We start from the raw sequence: 11,005 nt of genomic DNA, 5'->3' as shown, positions 1-11,005 counted from the left end.
CTTCCTGGGCTTGTTTCGAAGGTTGTCCGCCCGTCCCCCGGTGATCTTAGTTTAAAGCTCTATCCAGCAGGTCAGCCAATCTAGTTGAAAAAAGCTTCTTTCCCATTGGGGTGAAGTGGAGGCCATCTATTCCCAGCAGATCACTGCCTCTCTCCCTGAGGTGCAGACTCTGATTGAGGAACCCGAAGCCTTCGTCATGGCACCAACACCTCACCTCTTCAATACATCTCATTCTCCTGTGCCCATGACCTGTAACCAGTTGAGGAGAAAACCACCTGAGTGCCCAACTGTCTAAGCCCAGCCCCCAGAGCTCTGTAATCACTCATGACCCATAATCACTCATGACTCAGGATTGCTCTGAGCCATGTCATTTGTGTCATTTGTGGATGAGGAGCATGAGGCCAGATAAGTTTCAGGATCCTCTCAGCTACATCCTGGATATGGGCCCCTGGGAGGCAGCAGACCTCATGGGCTAAGGGATCAGGGCACTAGATCGCACCCTGTGCCCCCCTCAAGAGGGAATCTCCCACAATGATCACCCTGCGTCTCTTCTTAGGTGTGGCTGCTGGTTGCCTTCCTTCCTCAAGTGCTGGAGCCAGTGATTCTGGCAGCTCTGCTAATGTTGTGAGGGGTTCGTATCTGTTGTGAAGTTGCAGGGAGGTGGTGACCCTGATGCAAGGTGCCTTGGGGCTGGAGATGACCTTTGTCCAAACAACTCCCAGCTGGACTTCACGGGGACTCCTCTTGTAGGCCCTCATATTGTTAGCCTTCCTTGATCATAAGTTGCATAACCAGTCCTGAGAGTATAAACAGATCTTTCCCATGCCAGACCTGCATACTTGGCTATCAAAATCAAAGTGACAATGTAGTAGCTTTTAGTGTTGCTGGGTTGGCTCCCCACTTTGAGTTCATGAGCTTCCTCAGTATTCTTTTCAAGGCTCTTTTATCTCTTTTCTTCTCTGCATGAATCCTGAAGGAGAGTGGGCTGTCTTGTGCCAGTCCAAGGTAGACAGAAATGGGGAAGTGGCACCTGTTCCAAATAATGCTAAGTAATCTCTTGGACTCTCAGTTTCAGAGGTGGAAGAGACTTATTTTCATTTTAGCCAGGTTGTCATAGTGTAAGCTGAAAGTCAGCTGATGGATACAGAAGGAGTGTAAGGAAACAACAAGCCTTTATTAGTCAGCAAAAGAGGCGTCATCTTATCACATCAGTGACCTAACCACTGTCAAGTTATTATAGGTATCACAGCAACTTAGGAGGGATCCCTTTAGGAGGGATTTGATGCACAATGTGATAATTTTGAGGATGTCTGTGGGGATAACATCCCCAGGCATGAGGGGATAAACATCCCCAGTCATGAGGGGATAAAATTAAGTAAAAAATGTTCAGGAGGGAGGAAAAATTATAATTGGCAAATTATAAATTACCTCAAATAACACATTGAAATTATAGAGAAATCATAGAGAAGTAGGGCTGGAAGGGACTAGGTCATCTAATCCAACCCCCTGCCTGAGTATCCCTATCCAAACTATCCTATACAAATCCATAATCTAATTTCTTAGTAAAACTACCATCAACCCTGACACAACACGAGACATAACACCCTAACCTGCCACAGGTAAAGCAACAAGTCAACATCCTTTCCTCCTGAAGTCCTGACATGAAGGCACAGGGCACAGGGGTTTCTCCAGGTCCCATGACTCCATGCTAGGACCTGTGTGGGCTTTCCCCATTTATGGAGACTTGCCCCTGGAGATCCCAGGGTAGGTTTCCATAAACAGGAAACCCCGACTTTCCCCACTTACAGAGAGGAATCACAAGATTCCCTGGGGTGCATCTTTGTAAGTGGGAAAGCTGGGAAGGTGCTCATGGAGTTTGGAGGACTCAATCCTGTGCAGGAATTCCTGGGGTGCACAGGACAGGCCTCTCAAGCACCCAGAGCACCTGCCCAATGTGGCTGGAGACTTTGGGTAGGTTTGGGCTGCCCACACTCTCCCACCACAAAGCATATAGACATCCACTGCATCCAGTCACTGGTGTAGCATGACAAAGCGTAGAGGCATCTATCTGCTTGCCATTTGTGACTCCACATTTTTTATGGCAGCACAAATGCAACATCAGGTGACACCTGTTTCTACTCTTAGGTGCCTGGTAGACAGAATAGGATCTGGCCTCAAGTGTATCCTTCAGGGATAGGGGTTAAGGGGTATCAATTCTTTGGTCACAAGTCTTGCCTGGATTTTACTGGTGATTATTTTCTAAGCTGTTCTCAATTTCTGTAAAAACTGTCTTGAGTCACACTATAACATAAGCTACTGCCTCAGTATATTCTATATCAGGGCTTGGCACAGGGCAGCATGAGACCTGGAGAATCCCCGTGCAAGAGGATCATCTAGATTCCTATATCAGGCCCCTGTTCAATGTGGGACAACAGGCAATGTGTTTTGTCCAATGAAGCAGATCAACAGGCTTGTCAGTCAAGCCTGGAGTGGATGGCAGAGGCTGAGAGCTGAGCTGTAGCAGTACCAGACCCCAAAATCAGGCCCCTAAACTCATGACATTGACTTAAATAGTATTAAATAGAATATTTCTTTTAAAAATGTAATAAAGGGTGAGGTATTTGCCTTCTGGTTTCTGAGCATTTAGGCTTCTTCCTTTTTTCAAGCTTTTTCTGTGCACACATGAAAAGGCTTCTTTTTAAATGAAAACTGATATTTTCATGTAAATTCTTGACTAGCAGCTAAGGGTCTAAGAAAAATACTATATATTGTGAGAGCTAAGACACTGAAGTTGACATACGTAGCAATGAAACACAAGATGTGCTTGTCCTCTTAATATAAAATAAGGGAGAGCAGTGGTTTAATGGTTCAAACAATGCATGGCTATTCTTAACTTTAATTTGAGTGGTGAACTGCGTTTTCTGTATAGCAAATATGACTAATCTCCCTCAAAATTTACAGAGCTGCCTCGACTACTCATCTATTTATTATTGTTTACATTCATCAGGTATTCTTTTACCATTTTTCTGTTTGAAGGCTTAGATTTTAATATTTCCAGATCAAACCCATATAGCTGAACACATGCATTTTTAGCAGTTTAAATCAGTACCATTTTATGTAAATATTTCCCCATTCCCTTTTCTTTTCCAAGATGGCATGTCTCTGAGTTAGGGTCTGATTTCCAACATAAGCACAAAGCATTGAGGTAAAAAGCCATATGTCTTCACTTTGAATATTTGTAAGTAGTCTATAGTACCCTTTGTTCTATTGTTTCTGGATGATCTTTAGTTTTAGAGCAATTAATCATTTTAAATGTAAAATGATGTGCTAAGTTCAAACATCATGATGACTGATGAGTGCTTTGATGGCTTTTTATTCTAAAATGTGTAACAAATCTTTTTTTATAAGATGTCTTTCCACAAGAATTGCATATTATTAGTATTTATCTATTTCTGAACAGTTTGATAGGCCAGGATGGTATTTTATTACTGGACAGGGAGAAAAAAATCATTCAAAGTAAACATTTATAATGTCAGCATTAACACATTTTTGGCAATTTCAAACTCTTTAAGGTATTTTTGGTTAACTTTAAGGTTCATGCTTGCCTCTCAGTGGGCAAGTCTACATGAGGCATTTAACTGCTTATTAGCATAGTTTACTGCAAAGTAAGCAAATGCAAGTACCAAGTTTACTGAGGATTAGTAACAGCACAGTAGCACTCCTGCAGATGCCTGCCTGGGAGCAAGATCTGCTCCTGGTCAGCCATCCACCAGGGGGCAGGAGTAGCTCCTTGCCTCTGGGAGCTGCCCACTGCCGGGGCGGGCTCCACCACAGAAGCCTGGGTGAGGACTACGTCTCCCTGCCTGGGCAGCAGGGAGCTCCAAGCCCCCAGCTCTGAGATTGCAACTGAGGAGTGGGGGCTGGGAGATCCTTATCTCCCAGGGAGGTAAGGGTCTCCTAGCACTGGCCTTGTAGTCACAGAACTGGTGCTGAGAGATAAGGGTCTCCCAGCACTAGCCCTGCTGACGCAGAGCTGGCACTGGGAGCTCCCTGCTGATGGAGGCAGGGGAGCCTGTTCCACCCCCCAGCTCTGTGCTCACAGAGCGCTGCAGGGAACAAGCCTCTTTGCAAAAGTGGGAAATCTGTGGGTATCTGCCAAAAGAGAAAATCTGTTTTTTTTCTGATAAAGTTGGGAAATCCATGGTTTTCTCTGTTTTTTGCATGGGAAATTGAAAACACAGATCTCTGCTGATCAGGGCTGAGCTGATGTAGCCCACCCTTACCCACAGTGCTGTCTGAAGAAAGGGAGGGGGAAGGGAAGGGAGCTTTGGGTTTGCCCAGCCTGCACTGGATGGGGCAGGGCATGGGTGAATTGGAGCCTCCTGTAGCCCCATTCTGCCTAGGCTGACCAGGAGTGTAACAGGGAACCTAGCCCTGTTACTAGGAGGCAGGGCTGCCCCTTTAAGACCAGACCCTATAGGCACACTGAGGGAGGGGTGCCAGGAGGGTAGGGGTTAAAAGCCCAACCATCCAGGCTGGTCAGCTGCCAAGAAGGAGGTAGGGCTCTGGGCCCCTATAAACCCCAGGGCCGAGGCTGGTGATGGGGGAAGGTCTCTGGCAAGGGAAGGGAGCTCCTGCATGGCAGAACTACCCAGGAATGCTGTGGCTGGACTGTTGCTATGGCTAATGAGGCTCCAAGAGTCTACAAAGTACCCAGAACTGGGAGGCACTCAATACTCGAGGAGCAGTTTGGGGTTTTAAAGAGCTAGAGTGTGGCTTGTAGGACTCGTATTATGTTATAGCCCAGGGGCTCATATTTATGTTGCTGTTTTATCCAGTGGACCAGGCTGAGGCTATTGGAGAGGAGGAGGCCTCATTGGGGCACGCTAATGTGCAGAGCCCCAGCACCAGAGGGGCTCAGCGCCAGGGGGCAAGCAGACCCCAGTGCCAGGGGGGTGCAGGTCAACATCTATATACCATCTGCAAGGTGTGGGCCACTGTGTAGGGGATGTTTGGAGTGGTGGATAGCAATCCTTAGTGTCGGGGTAGTAAATGGGCAGCTCTCACCTGAGTAACATCATAATTATTGTTCCATCAAGGTGTGGCAGGAAAGAAAGGTAGGTGGGTAGACCACAGACAGAGGGTCAGGCCTACGTTAGACAGGCCCGGGGATGGACACCTATCACAAGCAGCAATTTGCTCCCAGTCAGTGTCTACACATGTGCTTTGGTATATTAGTTTAATGCTCCTATTTCTAGTACCTGTACCTACAAGTACTAGAAAATGGTGCATTAGACTAATATACTACACAGTCCTAGTTGCACACATGGAGACAGTGCATGATTCAACAGTATGGTAGGGGAGAACAAAACCTGTGACAGAATACAAGTTAAATAGTCCAAAAAGGCAGGGTTTGATACTACCATGTAATGGAATTATGCTCTTTTATGATGTGCTTTGCAGGGCTGGAATTTAAGGAAAGAACGGAATACTTTTCTGGTCAGGTATAAGATCTCCTATCTCTGAGAATATTAGATGCTGTATTTAAGATGGTGTGTTATGCTGGAAAGGATATTAGCAGACAAATGCAGTATGCTATGTCAGGTTTATTAGCAAAACAGCAGAGAAAATTTTAATTTTGTCTGTCTTCTCATTGCAGTGTAATGAAATAATCTATAATAGGTCTGCCATAATGTGGTGTTTCTGGGTGCCAGGGCCCTTTACTGAACCTACGCATTTTCTTCTGAACAAAAATAAATAGCTCCTGCTCCTAGTATGTAGATCAAAGTGAAGATAGCATCCATATGGATATAATGGCAAGCCAGTGTTTTCCAGGTGTGCACTGTATTTTTCTCATTCCTTTGGGCTGACTGCAAGCTAGATAATTATATTAGAGAACAATGCAATCACAGAGGACCAGTAGTCAGGGTCAGCAATGCTCATTCAAATCCCACATAGATTGATCTCACAATGCTTTGCTTGCTCTATGTACCAGCTGGACCTAAACTTTTCCCCACCAAGCAATGGAACAAACTCCCATTAATTTATTTCTCCTTTGAGGTTAAAAGAAGAGTGCCAGCTGCACTTTCATTTTTTACAGCACATTTCTTATCATCATCAAAATGTAAGACAGCAGCAGAATTAACATATGGGGGTGTGGCAGGAAAAAAGATTCCTCACAAATGGGAAAGGATCATAAAAAAATAATTCCATACAAATGCTGTCATATATACAGAACTGGTTCTTGCTTTCTGATCTAAAAAAAAAATCCTTTTGTTGTGTGCTGTACAAATAGCAATTACAATGGAACAAACAAAATTATGAAGTGAAGTACATTATAAAGGCCTTTTGTTCATATCTTAAAATAATATTTTACAACTCATTGTATAGTTTACTGCTCTATGTAGTGAAAAAAAGAAATAAATAGAAATAGGAAACAGAGAGAAGAGAAGCCATAGGAAACAGGGAAGAGATGACATGCAAAGAATGGCATGACAAACTGACAAAATACTGCCTGAAGCCAGGAAGTCATCCATCACACAGGAACTTCCATTTATCTACAATTGTCCTCAGCAATATGTCTATCAACACCGAACTCACAGATACCACTGTTATGAATTTATGACTTAACTAAAAGTGTGCAGATGTCATTGGAAATGCTGATTGCCAGGGCCATGTAGACATCGCAACACTTAAAAATGCAAGACATTCTTTGTTAGGTCTCTGATCATAGGACTTTAGGAGATGAATAAAATATAATGTGCCATAAACCTGACACCAATGTTTAGTCCTTGGTTTTTAGAAGGCAGGACAGGGTGGTGCCTTAAAGAGTAACTGGTTCAGAAAGGCATAATGACAGATGGAATGAATGGCCTTACAAAGAGCAGGGGTACGAAATAGAAAGGAATATAGTAATTTAAATACAAAGGATAAGGAAAGGGGGAGGAAATGATAGGGGGAGGGAGCAATCCTGATTTTTTTCCACATACAATAGGTGAGACTAACTCTCTTCCCTTTTGATAGGCCTTGATTTCTCAGTAACCAGCTTTTCTGCTAATTGTGTCTGCTACCCCTAAGAAGTTCTCTCTGCTGCTTCCTCTGCTGTGTTTAGCTATGCCATGCTTGACTTCCTGTGATCAGTGACCTGGGCTAAGGACAGACATTCAATAAGCTCAAGGCAGACTTGATCAAACCTACCCGGGTTTCTGGAAGTGGTGGTGTAGGTTAGTTCAGTAGCGAACAGAAAAAACGTTTGCCCTTTGTTGGGGGCGGGGAGGGGCGGAGGTGTTATGCAGGCTGCGGCCACTCGCCAAAGCCAGCAGGTTGAGGTTGTTTCTGCATACCACCCACTGGGCTCCCCAGGCTGCTGAAGACTACTAAGCACAGCTGAGCAGCTGGGCCACCCCCGATTGGCTGCTGGGCATGGGGGAGCATTCCTTTCCTCCCTCTCCCCTGTCACCATCAGTCACAGGCATGTCAGCTGCAGTCAGGCAGTAGAGGCATCTGTTCTCACCAGTCACCTGCAGCATGCTCCAGTTACCTACGTGCAGACAGGTGCTCTAGTCACCTACGAGAGGGGGCTGGTGGGGCCACAAGAGTGCCTGGGATGCCAGCAGACAGCAACCTAACATAAATCAATAGGGGATCTGGTACACAAGTTCAGTGCCTAAGTCAATTCAGTTTGAGTGCACATCAACCCAGGTCTATCTTAGACCAGGTTCTACCATTTTTAAACCAGTCAATGTGCAACAAACTTCTGTACTATTACGGGTTTAGACTGGTTTGTGAGCACTTCTACTGGTAAAAGTTTAATGTCTGTACCTGACCCTGATGAAAAATATCTTGCATTTGAAAGCTTATCTAACTTTATCCCAAATACACAATTGCTCCAATAAAATATATCTTCCTAAGAAATCCTTCCCTCTTCACTCTCATGAAGAACTCATAGTTTCTCAGTTAACTGCAGAAAGGTTGAATTGAAAGTTTGCACTATGAACTGAATTCACAGTCCATTTACTGAATGCTCAGGTTAGAAAAGCTTGCGGTTACAGCGGTTAAGTCAGTCTTTAGAACAGTGAGGGCTCTCAGGGAGCCGGGATACTTTTTCTATAAATTACAGCAGAGCATCTGAACTCCCTTCTCATCTGCCACCACAGATGGCCTTGTAGGGTTGTTTAGCTGCGTGTTGCTATATTGGAATATGGAGAGATCTTTCTAGCAGTTTACATCCAGTCAGCAGTGTTGGAGCCCCTGACAGTGTAAATGGATATCCATTTGGAGCTGCTGCTTTACTGATGGGTGCATTATACTTGTGGTGATTTCAGATGTTATGGTTCTTAGAAACATGAACATTATATAAATAGGTTATAATTAAAGTTGCAAGTGTTTCATCATAACACATAAAAAGTTTGCATTATAAAATTGATTTTGGTTCTGCTTAGCCCTGGATTTACCCTAACATCCAAACTCCTCTAGCAGCTTCAAGCAAGAAATATATATTTTTATTTAAAAATCATAATAAAGCATAATCATTTTCTAGAAAACTATCTCTTTCTTCTATTTCTTCCAAAATGTAGAACCTTTCTCACTTCTACCTTCTCTGCAATGTTTCAGTGTGGTGGCATGTCAGCAGTAATACTACTTCTATATATACATCCTTTTTGCCTTTAAGGTCTGTTTTCTGTCCCCACTGGGTGAGAGATGGGAGCTTGAACTTCTCTGTAGCCTACCCCTGTATTTCAGAATGATTAAAGCTCAGGACTGACAGTATAGAGTTATGATTTCTCTTTTCTGCTTTGCTATGGCCACCTGCATATCTTGGTCAAGTTAAGCTTTCTGTGCTTCATTTTACTCAGAAACCCAGGTATTCCTTTTGTAAGTACTTTGTGGCCCAGCAGCTAGATTCTGCTCACATCATTTGAAGTATATGAAATTTGGAATGTAAAATAATGGAAAGTAAGGTAAAGTACATCATTTTGGAAGTTGGTTACAGATTCAATGCAAAGTTTGTGAATACTTGCAAACTAGACCTTGTTTGAAATAAAACTGGGTCTGATTTTAACCAAATTTGGGCCAGCATATGGACTCACATGGAAACAATATGAAAACTGTGGTTTTCATTGATTTTGTTGTTTGAATTTTGAGTTAATTCAAACCTGAAGCTTAAGACATGGGAAATCTATGCAATTACTAACATAAGAAAAAATACAGATGAATCATTAGTTAATTTGAAGGTTACCTCTGTTAGCAGGGAATAACCGAAACATTGTTTTCCCTTTAACCATTAATTTTTTATGAATGTTTTATATTTAATAAAAGGAGCACCAAAAGTGGAGCAGTTTATTTCTTAGAAAAGGATATCATGAGGTTTTTGGATGATTTAATGAGAAAATTATTATTTCTTTCTTATAAAATATTTACAGGGCTTAACATTTTCTGAATGTAATGATATGATTTACGTGTGACTCTGTGGTCACAGTATGACATCTGGATCCAATAGCATGGATTCTGGCACCTTCATTGATACTGTGGGAGGTCATTGCTGCAGATTCTTAGCCATCATTGAGGTTTACATCAGCAAGTATTTTAACTAGAATTAGTAAGTAGACAGCACACAGCCCGAATCTTAATATTAGTCAAATCAGTAATGCAATTTCTTTTACTTTCTGTATATGGAGTCATTCTTTTGCATGGACAGTAACGTTTTTGTCCATTCCCACTGAATAAACAGTATTTTTAGTCTATTATCTCCTACCATTATTTTAATGTTACCCGATAAAACTAAATGCTTTATTTGTTCAGCAGAGTGACAGTGTATTTCCTTAACAACACAACATCATTGTGTGCTTTAGGAAACAGCTGCACAAACCAGTAAAGTGATGACACATACTTGGAATTTTCTCCATCTCTCAACCACATTTTGATGAATATCCCATGAAATGAATAAAAGCTATCTGCTGTAAATGTCAGGCAGGTGCTATCCAGCTGCACACCAAACATGGAAAGCCTATTTCATGAGAATCCATCTACTGTATCCATCTCTCCATCTACGCGCTGTATCTACCCATCTAAATCTTTTCTATCCAATCTCATCTATCTAATCTATTTCAGTCTAATTAACCTGTTTCCTCAGTGCAAGGGAAGATTTTGTTTTCTGCTTCCTGTCTGTAATATGCAAACCTTTCTACCAAGGGGGGAAAAGTAGGTTATTATGTAGACAGACTTTCAAATACCTAAGCATCAAATGAAGCAGGGAGGGGTTTGACCTCTGCCTCCTTTGAAGATCTGACCATATAGATTCCTGATGAAGAATGCCAGGTTTGTCTAACTTTATCCCAACTGTGTTGTTGGACCAGCAAAAGATATCACCCACAAAAATCCTTGCCTCTCATATATAGATTCAAGTAATTTTTACGCATGGTTAAGAGACTACAAACTCTGATATGATTACCTGGATTAGAGTTTATAACCCCTATGTTCCTCTGTGGGTTAACTGACTCATTTTGATCACTTCTGCCCACCTTTGCCCCTCTCAGCAGTGCCCCCTCCTTTTTCCTTCCTTCCCCTTCCCTAGCCTTTGTATTCAGATCACTGATTTCTGTTTAAAAGCTCTACTTCTTGAATTCCCTTGATAGCATCTGATGACGTAAACTGTTGCTTATGAAAATTTATACATCTCTGATTTAGTTAATCTGTAAGGTGCAACTCAACCTTGCCTTCTGCCTGGCTTCACTAACATGGCCAACTACCTCCCACTGCATCAAATCTCAGTACTGCCTGCAATAGACTCAGTGTAGGACAGGTAAGAATAGACTCATGGTGGTGTGTTGTCCTCTCTGTATCTGCATTGCCCACTGCTTGGTGGCCAGTGTTTGATACAGATTGAAACAGTTTATCTCAGCATTCAGGAGAATCACTAACAAACTGAGGGGAAGAAAAGGGAGCTTCCTATGGCTTTCAGCTGAAGTAGGATTAATTTTTACTCCTTGAGCAGTATAACACTAAT

The sequence above is a fragment of the Alligator sinensis genome, unplaced genomic scaffold (genome assembly GCF_000455745.1).
Source record: "Alligator sinensis unplaced genomic scaffold, ASM45574v1 scaffold866_2, whole genome shotgun sequence".
NCBI lineage: Eukaryota > Metazoa > Chordata > Crocodylia > Alligatoridae > Alligator > Alligator sinensis.
Note: the sequence above shows the minus strand (reverse complement) of the source record.